This window comes from Nyctereutes procyonoides, unplaced genomic scaffold, assembly GCF_905146905.1.
Source record: "Nyctereutes procyonoides isolate TBG_1078 unplaced genomic scaffold, NYPRO_anot_genome, whole genome shotgun sequence".
NCBI lineage: Eukaryota > Metazoa > Chordata > Mammalia > Carnivora > Canidae > Nyctereutes > Nyctereutes procyonoides.
Genome location: NW_026575049.1, coordinates 39,508,845 through 39,528,250, shown reverse-complemented (window position 1 = coordinate 39,528,250; position 19,406 = coordinate 39,508,845). Strand labels below are relative to the sequence as shown.

At 45.7% G+C, this 19,406-nt stretch overlaps 1 long non-coding RNA gene across 1 annotated transcript; it reads right to left on the bottom strand.

Annotated features, from left to right (window-relative positions):
- Positions 1-11,420: 11,420 nt before the first annotated feature.
- Positions 11,421-19,052, bottom strand: LOC129511329 (uncharacterized). The gene is made up of 4 exons (XR_008664793.1): positions 18,764-19,052; positions 16,921-17,015; positions 14,985-15,108; positions 11,421-11,744 (listed from the first exon to the last, which is right to left on the bottom strand). It is a non-coding gene; the product is annotated as an uncharacterized LOC129511329 (long non-coding RNA).
- Between the last annotated feature and the right edge of the window lie 354 nt (positions 19,053-19,406).

The window sequence follows — 19,406 nt, the reverse complement described above, 5'->3', positions numbered from 1 at the left end:
GCCCTCCCTCTCCCGCTCCCTGTTCTTTTCTTCCCCGACAGCCTCACCACCCAGGTGAGCCTGTGCACCCAGCTCCCCACCTGCCCCTTCCCCCCCCCCCGCACCCCCCTTTGCCTTTCCGCCTGGGTCGCTCTGCAGCAGCAGCAGCAGCGGCAACGCTGAGCCTTTCAGGCCGGCGTCCCGGGGCTCCCGAGCGGGGCGGGGGTAAGATGTGCCTCTGAATGGGGAGGAGTAGACAGGGTGGATTAATGGCAGCGGCAGAAGAGTGATACAGCCCGAGCAGAACAAAACGAGGGCGACCCGGACAAAACAAAGCGCCACAATAGATCATTTCTGAAAAGTCATCTGGGCAGCTTTGAAACCCAGGGCTGTGTGTTCCAGGGCAGTTTCACATCCACGGGCTTTCAAGACACATGAATGGAAGAGGAACAGTAACTCTTTTTCATACCTCTTTTCAGGGGTCTTGTCGGCACAGAAGGATTTACCATTCAATTCCCATACTTTTATGTGGGAAATTAGGAATTTGCCCCTTAAAAAAGAAATTGCCTTTTAAACTCTCATAAATTGTGGCGACTTTATAGATTTACCAAAATTTCTTCCTCTTTCTCCTCCTTTTGCTTCTATTTCACTTTTAAAAATACTCATAAACACAACACACACACACACACACACACCACAAACATTTCCATCCTCTCCACCTTTCTCAGGGACACTTTATTCAGAAAATCTCCAACCAAAGGGACAGTTCCTCTTTCCGGGCCCCATACGGCGCGGGGGTTTCGTTCTCAACTAGGTCTTCATTTGGCCACATTTCATCACAGACCCAACTGCTGTTCGGAATAAAAGGACCCATCCCGGAAAATATTAATCACTGTACGTTTGCAAAGGTGGCAAGGGTTGGGCCAAGTTGGTGAAAAGGTCAGAAGCGAAATAAAATAAAATAAGACGTCCGCTCATTCATGGACCCAGCAGGCATTTACTGGGGAGCCACTGGTGCGACCAGCCCCACTGAATTGTCAGTGCAATTGACTGTGTTTGCAATTGATGCAAAACAATCAAGTTTTACTGGAGGAGAGCTCAAGAAAATGTCCCCAACGGGAACGGCCCCACCGCGATTTTCACCGTGGCCACATGGATCTGGCTCCTTTTCTCAGAAGCCCGCAGTGTTTGGCCACGTTAATCTCATTAACCTTCCCTATCAGTTTCAACAGGACAGAAATGAAGACTTGAGAACGAGTCCCTGGTCTGAGACTCAGGCTGGGACAAGTCAAGCTTTGGCTCTGAGCCAGTACATTTGATCTGACTCCCCAGGCCTCTTCCAGGGATCCCCCCCCCTTTTTTTTGGAGCAGAGGAAGAAAGCACCCACAAGGAAGCCTTGCCATAGGAAATCCAGCCATGTCTGACCCTGCATCCCTCTTCCCTCCTCCTGCCCCCAGGAGAGCCCGGTTCCAAGGCCGATTCTGGGAGCAGCTGTACAGACAGCAGCCATTCTCTAAGGGCATTCAAGCGTACCCGGGTTCCCTCGGAGAATCCTTTGGGGTAAGAGATGGGAAGGGATGGGGGGCAGGGAAGAGAAAGGAAGGTTTTCCTCCCCAGCAGGTCTGTAAGGCGAGCCTGGGACACACTAACCATTTCCTGATGTGCAGAAGCTGAAACTTGCACTTCTTTTCTTGTTAGATTTCTTAGATACGCACACACAAAATAAAAAAACCTCACCCAACAAAAGAGGGCCTCACAATATGCTTAATTTGGTCCCTTTCAGACTCCAATATCACTTGTCTGTCCCCCTCCCCCTTCAAAAACAGGATAAACAATGATGTCCTATTTCTGAAGACAATTGTTAAAAAACTCAGAAATGTGCAGTATGTAAGTGTGTCAAATCCACACACTGTATACCTGAACTTACACAATGTTATAAGCCAGTTATATCTCCATGAGGCTGGGGAAAAATAAAACCTGAGAAAGAACACCCAGTAATAACTGCATTGACATCTGCAAGTCTGGGAACTATATCATTTCCTTCCTGAAAGAACCTGCTTGTGAATAGTTATTTCAAAAGGAGTCAGGATATTGCTCTTTAAGAGGCAAAATCTCACTCAGAAAAATTAATATTTGAAGGAAATGATGGATCTTAAATCCAGCCTTCACTGGCTTGAGAAAAAACAGGTAGCTTTAATGGTCTACAAAGGTTTATAAATTAAAATGTGCCAGTTTCCTTCTTCACTGTCTCTAAACCAGGAGTAGAAATTCCAAAGGCCAGGATACAGAAGCTCTCAAAAGTCCCACCATGATAACAACTCCTACACCCCCCAGAAACGGCAAAGTTCAGTATCTCTGGGGAGACTCCCTTTTCAACAACCTTACCCACACCCCCAAACCACAAATATTGAGAGGATGACAGTGCCTCTAAACTCAAAACCAGCATTTCCCAGCCTGTTTGGAATTGACAGCATATTGCTTACGAAATCCTCTTCCAACTTAATGCTTAAAACTACTGGCTTGTACTTATTTTTTTTAAGGAGTCTCCGCAATCAACATGGAGCCCGAACTCACAACCTCAACATCAAGAGTCACATGCTCTACTGGCTGAGCCAGGCAGGCGCCCCTCTACTTATTATTTTTCCTGATTTCAAATATTATATGATTAAAGAGATTCTTTTGTGATTTTTTTAAAATATCCTCTGTGCTGCATTTTTCATCAATGTGAATGCAATTTTTTTCTTTTATAACCAGTCTCCATCCCCACGGCTAGGACCATTATAGGCTGTGCCAGCTGTAGGAATTCTTACCTTTTCACAGTCTTTTGTCTATAAAGCACTAAAAGATGATCTTAAACAGCAACCGGGTGCACTCCCCCTCCTCCCCCACACACAGACACCTCTCATTAAAACTTTTCAATAGGCAGTGGTACCCCAGCCTCCAGCCATGCTGCCGATAGGAATCGTGTCTGTCTGTCATCCACTCTCATTCTTGTCTCCTGTTCCTTGTGCTTATAAAGTTCTTCCCTATCTGGGGCCTTTGCACATGCTCCCATGCACTCAGAAGGCTGCGCCCCCACTTTCTGCATGCCCAGCTTCCTGTCTTCCTTTTGGGCTCCACCGAAACACTCCCTCCATGTGGTGGCTTCCCCTGATCATGCTGTCTGGGGTGGCTTTCTCTTGCCCACTCACCTGTATTCCAAACCCAAGTGTATGTCCTTCACAACACATATTCCATCTGTAGGTGTTTTCATTTTACACCTGTCTATGTGCTTTGTCTCTCTTCCCTGCTAGAATGGAGGCTCCCACATGACAGGAACACGACTCTTTTGCTACTTGAGCATTGCGGGTAGAGAATTGGTGCTCAGTAACATTTGTGGGAGGAAGGAAAGAAGGAAAAAAGGAGGAAAGACAAGATATTGACTTGAAATCATTTCCCTGCACTCTAGCCCCAAAATGTTCTATATTATTCAGGGTGCAAAACCTTAGTTCTTCTGTTAAACAGACCCCTGAATACAATGGCTCCTAGGATCGAACTTTATTCTCTTTCAGGTTCTGGAGTTGGACAGTCCAGGCTGACAGGATGTTCTGTTTCACACAGTGACGAAGAGATCCAGATTTTTCCCTTTTTTTGTCCCAATCCCACAGGGCCCTGAGCATCTGCTTAGTTTAACGGGGTTGCCAGCACATCCAGGTTCCAGCCCATGGGAAGGGAGAGAGAGAGGAAGCCCAGGAAGAGCCAGTTGCAATGAAGACGTGAAACAAGTTGTGCACATCGCTTCTGCTCACATTTCATAGGCAATAAGTTAGTCTTAAGTCCAGAAAGGGAGGTTGAGAAGTAGAGACTCTAGCTGAATGACTTCCATGTCCAGGGAGAAAAGAACAGATTTAGGGAAAACTAGCCATCTGCCACATGTTCTTCGACTCTTTTCTGAGTAGAAAACTTTCTGGGGCCTATCCCAGGGTAGCAGAACCTGTGGGTAGCCTGCCTTTGATTGGAGGAAGGAGAGCTCAGCCCCGTCCCCCAGCACCCCCACTGCCACGAGGGAGCTGGTGGAGGGGGTTGCACGAACCCCAGGGTGGCAGGCGTTGCAGCCACCTTGAGCACTGAGATGCCAACATGCTCAATCCTTCCCTTCTTCTTTGACTCCGAAGCTCAGTGAACATCCAGATGGGTTTTTGTTTTCAAAAACAAAAATTTCCCATCCATTTCCTCACTCCCTGTGCCAGAAGATGCAAAATGCAATTGACCAGAGTACCTGCTGCTCTAACAGGAAGCAAGGGAAATAAAATAGGCAGACCTCTTTGGTGTCCCTGGGACAATTCTAGTGTGGCAGCTTCCTTCAATGTAATTTTGAGTAAATCATTTAATATCCGTAAGACTCATTTTGCTCGTGTCCAAAAGGGGAGCTATAATACCTTGTCATGTGGTTATTGTTAGAATTAGCTCATGAATGTAAAGATTTTAGTTCTTCTTAAGAAATATCTGGCACCCGGGTGTTTATTTGTCCTTCATTCATTGGCTTTTCTCTTGCTAAATCTCAGCCTGATAAACTATCTCTCTTCCTCAACGGATACCTCGGGCCCACAGCCTTGTCTTAACAGTCCAGTACACTTTGTCTCTCGTTCTCTCTCAATTCCTGCCCCACGCTTAATTCACATTTTTTATTTAATGCCTTGTGCTATCCACTGATTGTTTCATCAGTATTTGTCCAGTCTCGTTGGCTGGATTGCAAGCTCCCTGAAAGCGGTAGATCCCAATGTAAGTTCCCGCAGCTCATAGCATCTAACACAATGAGGGGATCACATAACATCAGTCACACAAACACTCAACAAACGCTCCACTGGGTTGCCGAAATAAAGATACCAGCAGATTGACGCTAGATCTACATGACCTTAGAAAAATAAATTAATTCAGCATATTAGTCCCAAATGTTAGTTGATTCGGGATTTCTTTTTCAAATAGTAAAACGTTCTGCTTCTGTGAACTGAATGACTAACTTAGTATCCTTGTGTGGAAGAAGCTGAAAGTGTTGCCGAAAATTTTATTGCACCCTGAAACTTCTGGTAACTCAGGATGCTGCCTTCTGGGTGGTGTTTATTCTCTGCCACAAACACCTGAATTACTGAAATTGAAATCCATCCAGATTCTGTTTGGGGTTCCAGCATTTTGTGGACTGGCACATGTGCCTGACAAAAATCTGGGGAATGCTTGGCCTTTCATTCCTCTGAGAATTATGCCATTTTCCAAGAAAAGCTAAATAGCTCATTCATGTTTCACCCTCTGTTCTTCCAGGCTGGTTTCCTGAGGATATTTTTTAGCCAGACTGGTGTGTGTGTGTGTGTGTGTGCACGCGCGCACACACGCATGTTTTAAATAGGCTGCTAGAAACTGGGAATTTTAAACTAAAACTTATATTGAATGATTCTTGAGTGCATTATCAGATGAAGAATATTATCCTTATTTCATCTATTTTAGACTTTAAAAAAAGGGGAACATATGAATGGCATTCAATCAGTGGCTTTTGTTGACGAATTCCCCCAGAGTATAACTTAAATCCACATGAAATCTCTCAGCACTGTTTCTGAGGGAAGCTAACTAATAAGTACCATCAGGTAACAAAGCTGTTATGCTTTTCTTTCTGCATCACGTTTATCAAGAGAAGCAGGGAACTTCTTATTTCAAGGGCTTTTTGTACAAGGAAACCTAATGTGGCCTTAACACGCACTGAAATCTCTAGGGTGAGAAGTTACAAAGAAGCAAAGCTCCCTGGCCGGACAGCATCCTTCAGAGTTTTCCAGCAGGACCGTGATAAGTATATAAACCACCCACAAACGTGGGGCACACTCCAGGCCATCTGAAGCCCTGGACCCTGTTTTCAAAAAGAGGAGGTGCCATGAACTGTGAAACACGGAGCCCAGACTCACTCCCCAAACCTGAGCAATAAGCTTAAATGCAGACAAGGAAAATACTTGGTTTGGCTGAAGTGGACAGTTCAGACCAGTGTGAACTGGGCTGGCCAAAGAGTCCAAAAATCTATAAAAGTTCTTTAGAAAACAAAAAGGCATTGGTCAACAGAGGTGGCCTGGCAATGGGTAAATGTGTTCCCCTCAAAGCTAAAGTTGAAGCGTCCCTGAGTGCATCCAAAATGTTTGTTATACCTCCATATAAGACTAAGGTGAATTTTCCTAACTTCTCGGTTTTGTCTTCTCTAGGGTCAGCGTGAGCTTTTTCCCTAATTAGGAAACTTCATTAAATTACAAGCTTTAAATATATATGTATTATATATATTTATATATGTATTTCCTTCCTCAAAATGATGAAACCAGCAAGGCCTTCTAAGAGGACTCCCGAAGGAGCTCTTTATCACAGAGGAATAAAAGTACGTGGTAGGCAAGGGCACAGAGCAAAGGGTAGGGCTGTCAGGGATTCAAGGACCCCATTGCAGGGACCTATACTTTCCTGTAGGTTCTCAGGGGCTTGCTGAACTGGTCTAAGAGTGAGCGGGTCACTGTGGCCCCCTCACACTACAGGCGGTGCTGAGTCATAGGGGAGCAACACAACCCGAAGTCTGAGGACATTTAGTCCAAAAGTGTGCAGGTGACAGCAAGCAATATAGCTGATGAATGGCATTGTTCCACGGCATTGTCTTCTAACCTACCCTGGCAGTCAGGGTCCCGGAGAGAAACAGAGGGCTCATTCAAATGGGGGCCTCTGGAGAGGCTACTGAAAGGTGGCATTTGGGTCAAGAAAACCAAACCTTGGTGAGCAGATATCACCCCTGGGCTTGAAGCAGCACTGGGGAGGGGTGACTCCCACCAGACAGAAAAAATGATTGTGTCACTCTCGGGCCAGCAGGGGGCCTGACTGGCCATCAGTACCCTGACCTCACTCTCCTGTGCCTCAGTTTCCAGCTCCTGAACCCGCCAGACTGTGGGCGCAAAGAAGCCACTGATGCCACCTTCAGTGACCTACTTTCCCAGGACTCTCCACAGAGCAGGGTGGGAAAGGGGGGAGAAGGGGTCTAGAGGGCAGATGGGAAATGTCTAACCCACATACTGGCTACTTTATTTTTAAATACTCATTTCCTACCGTTGACCTTCCCCCACTGGAACATAAGCTCCCAGAGGGCAGGGATTTTAGCCGGTCTGTCCTCTCCCAAGTACCTGCACACAACTCAGGCACTTAGAGTATTTGTTGAAAGGCTGAATAGAAGCAAAGAAGAAAAAACATCTGCCCAGTATTTAACAGCAAGTAAGTAATAAGACAAGCAGCATTTTATATAAGGTAAAAATAGTTCTTAACAGGGTGTTTCCCTACGGTAAACTGGTTCTTATTTTGGCCATTCTGCCCAAAGCAAAATATAGCCAACATACATAAGAAGGAAAATATGGTGGGGTATAAGATTTGCTGAAAAGATTATATTTATGCTTTGCTTGGAGTGAAGAAAAGTTTTGGGAAGCGGACCGAAGAATTTTAAATTGCCTTAAAGAAACACAAGAAATACATCTTTCCCCTAACTTTCAGACCTGTGGTCTAGGAAAGAGGGGACAGTTGCCAGAATTCTTAAAGAAACTCAGTGTTAAACAGTGAAAAGATGTCAGGTTGTGGGTTTCTTTGCCACGGGAGGCTTTAGAGACCAACATTGTCTGGATTTGATGACAGGTAATGACATTAACTAATTACAAAACTAATCACATTTGGAGCGGTGGAAGCTGAGATCATGATAAGCATAATCAAATCCCTGACTTCAGGGCTTCGGGAATCAGAGGATAAGTTTTCTCCCCTCGCAAAGCTTGACCAGATGCCTCTTGGAGGAGGCCTTTGTCTGAGTATTTTGGAAGATACTGATGTGAGTCGGAACCAGTATTCTGGATCGCAAAGCCCCAGTGGCTCGACTGGCACTAAGCGAGCGCCCTACAGGGATGCCGTGTGTGTCCCCACTGGCTGAAGGGGAGACTTGTCCACCCCGTCATTAACAGGAGCTCCATCAAGGTAAGGGGATGACCGGTTGGGTCACCGTGGACAAATTCCAATCCGTGGGAGTCCTGGTGTCTTCCTCCACAAAGCAGAGGTTAAAATAGCAATCACCTTTGCCTCTGCAAATTGCCATGAGAATCCAGCAAAAGAGTTTACTCTGCGGATTATAAGCTGTTTTAAACATAACAAGTATTGCTAGCATTAATCCAAATGACGGGCCTGAATCTCTATTATGTGAATATCTCAATCATCAGTAAGGTGGAGAATCTTTAAAATAAAGAAGCGGACCGCCTTCTGGTGGCAGGAAGGCCTCCACCACTCTCTCGCGCCCCTCTTGCTCTCTCTGGCCCCGTGGGAGGAAAGGGAAGAGGCGGGCCTCCATCAAAGCATTTCCAGCCCTCTAAGGAGACAACAGAGCAGTGGCCCTGGTCATTCTTCTCATCTGGTAACATTCCTTAAGCCCCAGTGTAAAACTTGAAAGGAAATGAAATCCTAAATGCAAACACTATCTCTCCGTCTCCTGGAAAACGTTCTACCTCTATGTTCCCTCTCCTACCAATTCACTCACCCTCAGTTAAAGCCGCCCTTTGAGTTAAACCTCACTTTTCAGAAACCAAGACATCACTTAAGAAAGAGAAAAACATTAAGAGATCCAGATTTCAATTAACTTTGCCATTGATTTTTGCGTAATTCTGGGGGAGGCATTATTCTTTTTGGTAAAGCAGGGGCAAAGAACTCTGAGATGAATGGAGGCTCTGATGACGCCAGCAGACTAAAACACACGAAGTCCCGATCCCCAGGCCCGGCTGACCAGCAAAAATATTCAGAAAATGGCCCAGAAGAGAGACCTGCCGAGTTGCCCATAACAATGGAGACTCTGACACTCTGGTAAAAAGCTTTCAGCAAATAGCCTTTCCTTGCATATTTCCAGTTTCATGTAATTTATGTTTGATGTTCTCACAACGGTGCGATTTTTCTAACCAATCAATAAAACAGATGATCCAACCTTGCTCTTTTCAAAGCTGCAACTGTTTGGTAATTGTGGAATACACACCGATCATAACAGGAGACCACTGGGTTCACACTGCTCACACCTGTGAACACACATGTGCACGCGCTACATAAATACAATAGAGTAAACCACTGATACAGATATAATTTTTAATGTGTTGTGTCATTGAATGTCTATGAGAGGGAAAAAAGTCTGTGAAAATAGATTTAAAACAACAGGCAGTTTAATCAGATAAGTACACAGCATTTATCTCTGTCCTCTAGAAATATGATTTCGGCATAATGAATGAAGGGAAGGAGCTCACTGGAATACAGTCCTTCTGAGCAACAGAGTGAAACCAAACATCATGGAGAACCCATTCCCAGGGGGGCACAAGGGGGGTTTGCTGGGATGAGGAGCAAGGCATCATCATCCGCCAAAGCAGGGAAACTGTTAGACTTGAGCAAAGGAAATACGATGTAACCATAAATGATGCAATTAGGAATTTCATTTTTAAAGGTTTATTCCAACTCTACTTGACTTTCCAATGGGGAGTTCAAGCCTGCGATAGAACTCGGCAATCTCTGGAAGCCCCTACAGGGGTAGAACAGAAGGTTCTCTGCAGTGATACAGAAACCACCTTTCTTGGGGCACCCGGGAGCCTCAGGCAGTTGAGCATCTATCTGACTCCGGATTTTGGCACAAGTCATGATCTCAGGGTCTGGAGACTGAGCCCCACGTTGGGCTCTGTGCTCAGCAGGGAATCTGTTTGGGGTTCTCTCTCCCCCTCTGCCCCTGCTGCATGCATGAAGAAGAAAAAGAAGAAGAAGAGGAGGAGGAAGAAGGAAGAAGGAAGAAGAAGAAGAAGAAGAAAGAAGAAAGAAGAAAGAAGAAAGAAGAAAGAAGAAGAGAATCACCTTTCCAGGAAGTACAAGGGAGTGAACTGAAGCAAACATCCTCCTCTCAAACAAAATGCAGAGTAATACTATTCAGTAGCCACATAGGCAGAGCTATAAACCTGAACTTGCTGCTCTCTGCTCTTGTCGGAAGGAAAGCATTAGATTTACATCTGATGATGTGGCTCTTCCCTAGGGATGCCGAGCGCCTGCGGTCTCCTGGAGAACAAGGGGGCTTCAGGTGAGGAAGCCCGAGCCCGGGGCAGGGCAGATGGCAGCCCAGCAAGCTGATGCTCAGGGACTCACTGACTGTGTGCTATGCACCAGCCGGGTTCCCAGGGCTTCACCCCTCACCCAACCCTGTGAGCAGGTCCTGTCACCCACTGAGTTTTACAGATGATGCAGGGATACCTGAAGTGACTTGCCCAAGGTCACATGGTTACTAGGTGCTGGAGAAGCACTCAACCAGCCAGCCGGCTCTGAGTGAACCGAGTAACCGCAGTGCTGCTGCTGCTCAAATGAGCTGCATTTAATTGAATGGAAAGTTGGAAAAGTGGCAGCCTTGAAAGGAGGCAGGAAACGATTTGGCTTAATTATAATCATCTCCAAAATCAAAACCGATTTGCTGAATTCTCCCCCTCCACCTCACAAGCCGTGCTCGGCAACACTTCCATGAGGACAGAGAGACGAACATCATCTCTCTGTAGCCCCTGCCTGAACCTTCAGGCTGAATCCACCTGCCAGGTGGAATCGGACCCAGCACTGAGAAGCACTTCAGAGACTGTGTGAGATAACCAGGGGCCGTCACAGACGTCAGCTCGAGATGCCGGGAACTCTGAACCCCACCACTCAGCCTTGTGGTGTCACCCTATCCTGGGACCCCCTGGAGGAGCGGAGGCAGGCTGACCCCAGGGCTCACCCAGTGTGACTCATCCATTTCAACCTTGCAGAGGGTTGCTACACCTTATCACAGGGCTGGTGCTAATCTCCATCCACAACTCAGGCATTAAAAAGATAAGTTTTAAAAAAAAGATAAGTTTTTAATAACTTAATATCATGTCTATTTGGAGGCCTCATTCTTCCAAAGTGGCAGAAACTGAGTGGTGGGATGTCCCCTTCACCTAAACCATGGCCACATTCTGGGGATTCTCAGTTCTGAGATGTGGTAGGGGAGAGGGCTGGCAGTGTCTGATGGCAGGCGTCTATGCAGGCATCCTCTGATACTCTGATATGTCACTCAGTCCCCCTTCCTCATCCTCACACATCTTTTGCCCAAGCTGTCCTGGACACCCTTGTGTTCCACCCTCCCAGCGCCTTTCAGGTGTCCAAGAGACCAAGGACAAATCCTCTCCTCCATGCCCCTTCCCCCACCATCATGGGTGCGAAATGTCCCCCAAGACTTGTTCTCTCCACTCTTTAGCTGGGCCCTACAGGTTTCTGCTCCCCCAAGGCTGTAGCAAAACAAAACAATATGCAGGGTAAGCCTTACATCTAGAAGGACTTCACAGAAACCCAACAACAGAGGCATGGCCAAATAGAAATTTATTGTCAGACACAACAAAACAATTGGGCTCAAAGGTGCAGTCAAGGAATGGGGGCAGGCTCTTGCTAGCCTCCAGCCGGGCCCTTGTTTCACAATGGCAGCTGTCCCCTGGGCATCACACGCCGGGCGAGCAGGACAAAGTCCTCCAGGAAAGAAGTGGCTACAATAGACTGTGGCCCATGTTTCACACTGAGCAAGGGAGGCATCTGCCCATTCCAATCTGCAGCATGGTGGGAAGGTGAGCTTTTGGTGTCCTCCATTACAGGAGAAGCCAGTTAGGAGGAGCTTGAGGGTGTCAGCCCAAAGAATCCACCACGACCAGGGAAGACTCGTTTTTTCACTGTCGCTTCCCTCCTGCCGAAACAAGTAGGCACTGGCCTCATTGCTTGGATGAGGGAAAAGTGAAAAGAAAAATACTAGTGGCCAAAGGTTGCTAATGCTTTAGAAGCTATTTCCCACCTCATAGGTTAAAGAGCACTTGGGTCTGGGTAGATGCCCAGAGGAAGTTCAATGCTACCGGCTCCCCTGCAGGACCAGATTCGGTGACCTAGACATCTGAGACCTTCATTCAAACCCCTACACTCCCAGGCTGCATGACGTCAGCCATAGTCTCTGTGCCTCCATCCCCACCCTGGCCTGGTGCAAGAGACCCAGAAGGCACCTGGTGAATGGATATTGGGTAAAGAAAGGCTCAAGTCTGTGAACTGGGAAGGCTGGGTCAGAATGTGGCAGGGGTGATTCCTAACACGTACGATACAAGACCCAGTCGCTGAGGGAGAACCACAGAGGCTGAGCCATTTAACACCAACTGTGTGCTACCCAGCTCCTTCTGGTGGCCTGGAAGGGTCAGTTCAGGGCTCAGTGCACCTGTAGAGGCCCAAGGACCCCCTCCCCCTCGAGTACAGCTTCAAAATCATTTTAACCACTACACAGAACCGCTGACCCTCCTGAGTCTCAACCTTAGGTCTGCTACGCTACAACTTCAGGAAAGTTCTTTCGAACCAAACCTTCACCGTCTATCAGTAAAACAAAGGCTGTAGGGTTACTGTGAAGATGGCAGATAATGGATGTAAAGCCCCTGTCCGCTGGCCTTCTTAACCCATGGTAATAGCTCTTCTTGCAGAAGATGCTGGAGTCTTGGATTGCACCAGGAGCAGAACTCTACCTGCCCACCCGGAGCAGATCTCCTCCAGGCTGGGAGGTGCTCCAGAATTGGGTTTGGTGGGTTGGCTGTTGAGGAAGAAGGATGGTGTAAGGCAGGTTGGCTAACAACACCCTCCATTCTCGCATGGCCAAGTGGTATGGACCTGTAGGAATTCTCACCTGACCTCAATTCTGCATAAAACTGTGGATACTCAGGTGCCACGTGATCTCTAACACAGTAACACCACTTGCAAACAGATTAATTCTTTGGAGCTCTTGGGCCCCCTTAGGACTAACACGTGCTTCCACCCAGTCATCCATACACAAGTGTAAGAAGCGCTATAATCAACGCTGCTTGGTACAACTAAAAATGATATGCTTGGCAAAAAATAAAATAAAATAAAAACAATCTCTGGCTATGTTAAGTGACATAAGAACCAAGGAGGAAAGACCCATAGCCAGAGGAGGGCTGGGTGTGGCCACCAGCCACAGAGAGAAAGCCAGAGTTGAGGAAACAGGACGTGCTCTGCTTGGCAGAGGGGAAAAGGTAAAAACTGTCTTCAGATATTTGGAGAGAGCTTTCATGGGCAAGAATGAGCTTTATTGTATGTGCCTCAAGAAGTAAAACGAGAGCCCCTCGTGGAGTAGTCCATGAAGGCGTGCTTTGACTCAACTGAAGGAAAGGATTTCAGTCACTGCATTTGAAGATGAGACGGGCAACCCTGAGTGGACAGCGAGCTTCAGAAGCTAACGGTCTTTAAGACTGGAGGATGAGAGCTTGCTGAGGAGATCACACCAGACCTGCCTCGTGGGGGCTATGGTGAGAATCAAGATCATTGTTTCCAACCCCCCTATATGCCACCTCTCAGGGGGTGACTCAGGTGGTGACAGGCTCTGGCCTGTCAGCAGCTTGCTTCCCCCAGCTTCCAGGCTTTCCATAGACTTTATTATGCGCAAACCAATGGAGCCCCTCTCATGCCCACTTAGCTGAAAGGAAGCTGGCCCAGCCCTCCCTTCCTGGAGCTTCCCCATTACCCCTGAAGCATGAGACACTCCAGTGAAACTCCATACCCAACTGTGATCAACCCAGAGGTAAGAGGGGAAAGTAGAGCGACGTTAATATCATGAGGAAAACTATTCACCAATCGGAAGTGGCAAACAAATTCTATTATTTGCTTATTGCCATCCTTTCTCTATTAATCTATCCTGACATCTAACCAATTCTGCTCTGGGAGGGCAGTCTCTGTATTCGTTTCCCATGGCTGCTATCACAAATCACCACAAACTTGGTGACTGAAAACAACAGAGATGTATTACTGCAGAAGTCTGCAGGCAGCATGGTGCAGGTGCCAGGGGACGCTCCCATCCTCACCTCTTCCAGCTTCCAGTGACAGCCCACACTCCTTAGTTTGTGACCACATGACTCTAAATCCTACCTCCATGGTCCCCCTGCCCTCTCTTGTGTCACTCCACCTCCACCCATGCCTCCATCTTCTAAAGACATCTGCGACTGGATTTCCAACCTACCCAGATAATCCCAGGCCATCTCTCCATCCCAAGATCCTTAATCACATCTGCAAAGACTTTGGCACAGAAGCTTGCATCCTCAGGTTCTAGGAATTAAGATGCAGACACTTTTTGGAGGGCTGGTGTCTAGCCTACCACCATCCCAAGGACAGAGCAGTAGCTTACGACTCAAGCCAAGTTGGGGCCACATCAATAACGCACCATTGTTATTTGCTCCTTTGGCCTCAGCCTGGCCATCATTCTTCCCAGCTCCCTACTCTGGGACTGAACTCCGCAAAAGAGCGCCTGAGCTTTTCCTACAGTTCTCCTTTCTAGGAAACCCAAAGTAATACCTGTAAGCCATCGAGAACACTGCCCACAGTAGTGGCAGTAACAGTGGCTGGAATAATGCAGTAAGTTCCCAGAGTTTTCAAGGAGATTTCACTTTTTTTTTCCCAGAGCATTGTCTAATCACTTAAAAATAGGCTCTCCACTGAGGAAATGGAGGTCATCTATTTCGGTGAAATTTTACACTGTGTTGAAAGATTTATTTCCCCTCTACAAAACATTTCCAGCACGGTGACAAGGCTTCAGGAGAATACCTGCTAAAAGATTAGAATTAGAAAAGGAAGGGTTTTCCCACAGCAAACAGAAGAAGATTCGCTCAATTACAGGGAAGTTAAATAAATTAGTTAATGCTTACAAATTTCTTACAGATGAAAAGTGTTATCTGTATCACCGCTAAGACCTGCTGTGAATAGGCTTTCTCGGTGCTAAACCAAATTATGTTTCTTAAAACAGCAACGTCCTGGGTCCTGGGAATATCCGAGAAGTAACATGGCTTTATTAATGAATTGCACAATCGGACAGCAGCACCTCCAAATTCAGCTGACTGACTTGTTGTAAGGGAGGCAGAGGAGCTTAAGGCAGAATTTTCTACTGTACCTCTCAGAGGTCTTTGCAGGTGATAATTCTCCGATGGAAGATTCTGGAAGGTCTGCTTGTTTATGAGGCAACTTCACTGGCACCTTTGCTTCAGAGAATCATAGACTTACACTCACAGATAAACCTGGAAAAAAAAAAGTAGCCAACAACACTGAATATGAAGAAAATATTGGCAAGCTTCCCTGTTAAAATAACAAGCGTCAAACACAAAAACTTTCAAGTTTTTCACTTCTCCTACCATGACAAGGCAAATTTAATATTTTGGTGGAAGCTGCTCCCTCCAGACACATTTGATAATCATCATTTCAAAACTTACAGGACACATTGAACAAATACAATCTGAATGAAGGCTGTATTCAGCAGTGTGGTAAGTAAAATAAGTCCACATCTGGTATGTTTAATTTATGCCATTTAATTGGACAATCCGTATTTGAAAATTCCTCTGATATGGTTTCCCTTGGACTTTATTTATATACAAAATACTAACTTGCAAATCCTTGCAATCCAGACCTAGATTGTCTCCATCCTTTAGTTGCTGGTACAATCTGCCATCAACACTTCAGCATCCCTCTTTCTCTTTGCTCTCATGGTATGTACACACACATAAACAGTAACACACACACACACACACTACATAAAACAACATGGCAGGCAACACTGTTGGGTGACAGGATTGCTCTCTCTTTCCCATCCCATCTATTCTCTTGTTCTCCATATCACAAATAAGGGCTAACTCCTTGGGCAGGATGGGGGAAATCAATATCGTTGATATAGATCCAGAATCTATGTTGTTCTGGAGGATTCCAGCCACAGGGGGGCCAAAAACAAAATTACTCTATTTTCCAACTCTTCTTCACACAGCCCTCACTCTCCCTGAGACATTCTGCTCCTTTTACAGTCATAGCAGGCTCTTAAATAATGTTCAGTAATGAATGAGTGAACAAAAAATGAACTAAAGAACTGAGCATTTCTGAAACCGTGGAAGGAAGCGTGATGTAAAGAAGCATATGGTATACTGGAAAAGAATGGTGGCTTAAAGCAGGAGAGCTAGCCTCCAGCTCTTCTGCTGGCTGACTACTTGATCTTGGGTAAGCTGTCTCATTTCTTCACGTGCCAAAGAGAAAACTTATCCTGATGTTTTCATATGTCACAAATATAGCATCTGATGGTTTAGAGAACACTTGGGACTCATGTTCTCTTACTTGATCCATCCAACTACCAACTGGTGACAAAGGATGCCCATCTTTTGTCATGGAAGCAGACGTCCACAATGTTGACCATAAGGTCTTAAAGTAGTAAATCGTGGTGCGCTCCAAGTCAGAAGTCTTGGCACCTTCTCCTCTGTATAGTTGACAAAAGAAGACCCGAGCCACAACACAACCAGCGACTTCCACTGAGACAGTAATAGCAGAGCCTCTTTCTCACACCATGATCTCCTGCACCTGATCTGCCTCACCTCCTCCTGTCTATACACCAGTCCTGAACACCCATTACGTAAGTACATTACCAAAAGCCCTCAGCATCTCACCAAATGTGGACTGTCATCGAAATTCCCATTAATACATTTCTCAGCAGGGAGTAGTTATTTCATAGATACTCCGTGAATGGAACAGGCTCTATCAAGAGTCAGCACACTTCCTCTGTTAAAAAACTAGTTGGTAAATCTTTCAGATTTTGTAGGCATATGGTCTCTGTCGCTACTGCTCCACACTGCAACGCAAAAGCAGCAGCAGACAACCCATCCACAAATGGGTGTGGCTGTGTTCCAATAAATCTTTATTTACAAAAACAGGCAATAGATCGGACTTAGCCTGCAGGCTTGTGTTTGCCAAACTCTTGAACCGCATCAACTTTCAGAAACATCTTGATGTCAAAAACATTATTTTAAAACTTCCTTTCAGAACCAGGGTCCTGATGACTCTTAATGAACACATACATCCAGGAACCTTTGTCCCTCTTCTTCCAATGTCCTCTGATAAACACCGACTGGCAGAGAGGACATGGAGCATTTATCCTTCGACTGCAGTTATTCTGGAAGACAAAGCAAGGGCAGAGATTAAAACCAGCCCCCCGGTCTTTGTGCCATACCCAGCATATCAAGTGCCCCTCTTCAAATTGTACTGAGTTCACTGTCTACCTAATGGAGAAAATAGAACCATTCTTTCACTTAATAGTCTTTTAGTAAGGGTATGGGGGTAGGGGTGGGAGGGGAGGCCAGGTTTACTAAAGGCCCTTATAAAATGCCGGCTGAAAGGAATAATGCTCCTTGGCACCACAGAATCTTTTTCATGTGAAGCTACATGATCACTTTTCATTTTGTTTCTCAAGCACCCCATGGCACCCATCCATGTATTAGGCTAATAACTGCATGAATCTAGTTAAAAGGAACCAAGCAATTATTTTAATTAGAAGAGAACAAAAGTAACACTCCTGGATTCTGTCTTAAGGGGGCAAGAAGGAAGTAGTCGGGGTTCAAAAAGATCCCACAAAATATTTTTGTGAAAGGAAAAATAATTAAGGCCAAATTTAGAATGTACTTGCAATAAATGGGCCAAATAAAATGAATGGCACCACTGTGCAACTAAAACCCATTCATATATAAGAGCCCCAGAAAGTCTATTTTTATGTGATACCATTTTGAGGGTACAGCCAATTTTACAAAGTGAAAGTGAATGTCTAGTAGAGACTTTAATGATCCTTGTGAATCTCTTACACAACTTCTTATAGGGTTTCTGTGTAAACTCTTTTATTAATAAGAGAAAAGGGGAAGGATATTGGTCAATTTGCCTTTTAAGGAGGATTATTTTTCTCATTTAAATTCTTGGAGTAAGGTGTCCAAATTTGTTTCTCTAGAAAAGAAAAAATCTATCTTTATAGAAAATCCTTGTTACTAATCCATTCTACAAAAAGTGAATCCCATCGTAAGGGTTTTAATCATTTGAACCGAACTGTCATTCAGGAAGAGATTGGTATCTGCAGATTTTCCGTAGTCTTTGCCTTCCTTCCTCCCTTCTGGTCACAGCATTTGGGCCGTGTCACTCCCTCTCAGGCTTCCAAAAAAAAAGATGAAATGAAACCCAAACTAGTCAACTCCTAAGTGTTGCTCCTTCCGTTTAAGTCTGTACATGTTTTATTGAACACCTGTTATCCTTGAGTACACAGCAAGTTATAGATGTAGGTATGACCAAGATCTGAACCAGCCTTCAAGAAGTTCAGAATCTAATCATCAGACACAGAGGCATGGAGGCAAAGGAGACCATGCCACCCCAGCTGGGTGGGATGGAGGGTCTCTGGCCTGAGTTGATTGTTAAAGAATGTATTGCCCAGGAGAAAGACATGGAGAGTCCCTTCCCAGGGGAAAGATCAGCATACAAAAAGCTGAGACATAAAGAACCCCAGAGGAAACACTGGGGACTGCAAGCAGATAGAGTTACTAGAGTGTGCAGCAGAGACCCAGGAGGAGCAAGAGAGCTGCCGGAAAGGTAAGCGAGAGCCAGGTGGTGGGAGAATTCGTGTTTCATGTTTAAGAGCCTGGACTGCCTCTCATAAAACAATAGAGAGCCACCAAGCAGTTTTCAACAGAGACTATCATGGCCAGCTGCCCATTCTAGAGTGAGCACTTGGATGGCTGGGAAGGGGATGAAATGGACACTAAGTGTCCCACAAATGCCATAGCCCAAGCAAGAGGTGGTAAGGCCTTGTACTATGGAGAGATGGAGATAGTACTGAAGGGGATTTGAGTTAAAGAAAAAAAAAAAACCCACTCTATGGAACAATACCTGAAGGGTCAAAGTGGATGAAGTTGGCTTTGAAGTTTCTCAGTGGGGAGCAGGTGTTTTATCTGAGTGCTTGTCATGTATGTCCAGAAAGCTTCTCATCTTACAAGTCCTCCTTTAAATCCAGGATGAGCCCTGATCATGGTTCCAGGATTGAGATGCAGTAACAAATGTCAGCCTTGGGCACACAAGCAGATTGTGAGTCCCGGAAGGTAGTGTAACTTCCCTTCTCTTCCCCAGGCAAACACAGAAACCAGTCTCCTGCCACAAGTCTCCATTAAAATTCATTTCCGAAGCCTGGAATGAAAGAAATTGTAATGAATACTTACAGTGCTGGTTACTTTTATGTGTCAGCTTGACTGGGCCAAGGGACACCCAGATCACTGGTAAAACATCATTTCTGGAAGTGTCTGTGAAAGTGTTTCAGGAAGGGATTAGATTTTGAACCAGTAGATGACTAAGGAAGAACACCCTCACCAAAGCAGTGGGCATCATCCAATCCATTGAGGGCCTGAATAGAACATAAAGTCAGACCAAGGGTGAGTTTTCTCTATGCCTCAGCTGAAACATCTATCTTCTCCTGCCCTCAGGCTTCAGAGCTTCTGGTTCTTGGGCCTTCAGAATCCACCTAGAATTTACACAATTG